This window comes from Octopus bimaculoides, chromosome 18 (assembly GCF_001194135.2).
Source record: "Octopus bimaculoides isolate UCB-OBI-ISO-001 chromosome 18, ASM119413v2, whole genome shotgun sequence".
Taxonomy (NCBI): domain Eukaryota; kingdom Metazoa; phylum Mollusca; class Cephalopoda; order Octopoda; family Octopodidae; genus Octopus; species Octopus bimaculoides.
Genome location: NC_068998.1, coordinates 27,892,479 through 27,895,233, shown reverse-complemented (window position 1 = coordinate 27,895,233; position 2,755 = coordinate 27,892,479). Strand labels below are relative to the sequence as shown.

At 37.4% G+C, this 2,755-nt stretch overlaps 1 protein-coding gene across 1 annotated transcript in view; it reads left to right on the top strand.

Annotated features, from left to right (window-relative positions):
• The first annotated feature begins 1,473 nt into the window (after positions 1–1,473).
• The window catches only part of LOC106876444 (potassium voltage-gated channel protein Shaw), a 59,815-nt gene continuing 58,533 nt past the window's right edge, over positions 1,474–2,755 (top strand). The window contains exon 1 of the mRNA XM_014924995.2: positions 1,474–1,554. The gene's annotated coding sequence lies outside the window, so the exon portion shown is untranslated. The remainder of the gene's footprint in view (positions 1,555–2,755) is intronic.

The window sequence follows — 2,755 nt, the reverse complement described above, 5'->3', positions numbered from 1 at the left end:
GAGAGAAAATAAAAAACTTTTGGAGCTAGCGGTCAATCATGGCGGCTGGCTGGACAAAGGTAATTAGACAGGAGAGCCTGGAAGAAGGGGAGATAGTAAAGTACTGGTGATCCCAAAACGAAGGTGAGCGTGCGTGTGTATGTGTGTAAGTGTGTGCGTGTGGATAGGGACTAGTGACTTTGACGTGTGAATGTGTGCGTGTGTATGTGCGTCTGTAATGTGTGCGTGTGTGGATGATGGTGTGGATGCTGGGAAGTGGTCAGTGCTTGTGTGTGCAGGGCGGTCTGATATTTACTATATATTATTTACTATATATATAAATGTATGTGTGTGTGTGTGTGTTTGTCTCACCACCACCGCTTGACAACCGGTGTTGGTGTGTTTATGCTTCCATAAACTAGCTGTTGGGCAAAGTGATCGATAAAATAAATATCTGACTTACAAATATTACTGAGGTCGATTCGTTCGACTAAAAATTCTTCGAGGCCATGCTCCAGCATGGCTACAGTCTAATAACCGAAACAAATAACAGATAAAAGACACACACACACACACACAGCAACCCCATACTGTGGCGTAGTTTGAGTATGTACCGCCAGGGTTGGAACGCCCTCATCGTCTCCGCCCTCACAGCTACGCTACCGCTGCCTGAAGAGGACAGGAACGATTCTCTTCAAATAATTATTAAAGTGTGATGGAAACGAGATGATGTAACGAGAGAAAGATGATTCGACAGAGGAAGCAATGAGGGTCCCTCTTTGAGCTGTCGAAGGGAAATGATTTTAGGCGGAAATTTCTCTTCAATAAACGTATTTCGTGTGTGTGTGTGTGTGTGTGTGTGTGTAAACTTGACAGATCTCATGGTTAGTTCTATTAAGTTTACACATTGTGACAATCTATAGAGAGAAAGAAACTTGGAAAGAAGTAGAGAGTGAGAGAAAAAAAGAGGGGAGAGAGAAAGAGAGAGAGAGAGAGAGAGAAAGAGAGAGAGAGAGAGAGAAAGAGAGAGAGAGAGAGAGACATAAGAAGAACGAAGAAAGAAAACACGAAAAAAAAAGGAAAGAGCTGGAAAATATTGTACGAGATGTGGAGATGGTGGTGGTGGGGGGGAGATAATAAAGAAGAAATGATTGAGAAACAAAGGAGAACAGAAGAGAGAGAGAGAGAGAGAGAGAGAGAGAGAGAGAGAATGAAAAATAAAGAAAGACAAGGAGAGAAAGAGAGAAAGGGAGAGAATGAGAGAAGGGGGGGATAAGGCATAATTGAGGAAAAGACCACTTGAAAATATTTACCATTATTTTTTGCTATTTTTACTTGTTAAATCTTCCCTGATAGTAAGCACCAGCGTCATTTGAGATAATGATAATATGTGACACTGTTCAGGGTAGACACAATTTAGCGGAGGCTGACATGCGCAACCCGTCACGTCATTCAATGTGCTCACGTGAAATACAAACTGTGAATTGCCCTTCGTTATCTTTTTATATCACTTTGGAACATAGTTTCGAAATTTTTGCTTCAGAATGTTGGCAAATGTCAGAGTTAGTTGTGTAGGTGAGACGGCAGCAGGATTCTTACAGACTTTGATGCTCTTACATAGACTCAGCAAGCGACAATTTTCATTATTTCTTCATTCACCTTTTCTATCTATCTATCTATCTATCTATCTATCTATCTATCTATCTATCTATCTATCTATCTATCTATCTATCTATCTTCGTAAATACATATACATGCACAGACGTGTCTATCTATCTATCTATCTATCTATCTATCTATCTATCTATCTATCTATCTATCTATCTCTATCTATCTATCTATCTATCTATCTATCTATCTATCTATCTATCTATCTATCTATCTATCTATCTATCTATCTATCTATCTATCTATCTATCTATCTATTTGTCTGTCTATCAGTCTGCTTGTCTATGTACCTCTCTTTTCCATACTATAGAATTTAATATACGTGTTGAACTAATTCTAAAACGACATAGAGAATATGTTGAATAAAATCTTTCTATGTTAGGGCTTCAGGTTTGTAGGGTTTTGGGTAATAAGCTATATTCTTGTGACTTCAGAATCAAGCAGAAATCTGGGAATGGACGGAAGGAGTATCTCTTGAAAGATTATTTTAACTTGTTATTTGCTTCAAACTTATCAATAAACACTCGTGAATAAATAGAAATATACTTGGCGAACAATCTCCTTGAAACTTGACATTACAAGTTAATATACACCAAAAATAAACATTAGTGTCGACATGCCGGCGGTTATGAGTAAAAAAAAAAATCAGTTGACAAAATCTATTCCACTCTCTTCCAGTTTCCCTCTTTTTCTCTCTCATTACTTTCTGTTATTATTATTATTATTATTATTATTATTATTATTATGTAAGCCACATGTATATTATTTCAGCATTGTACTTGTAGTGATGGTAATGTTCGGTGGCGAGTGGTGGGTACGTGGTACAGAGGGAGTGTAATGGTTGGTAAAGAAAATAAAAATCTAGATTTATGACCAATCGCACATAGAAAGACAGATTAGTCAGGCTGCGAGCAAACGGAGAACGAACACAATACTAAGATGTGGCGGGAACAAAGGGTTCATGATTTACTTATACAACAGTAATTGCAATTAATTATTATCATAAGGGGGAGCATTTAAGTCGATAATACATATTAGTTGATAATAATACTTATCTTCAGAACTACCCTCTTTCGACCACCTTTTTACTGTTTATATATATATATAT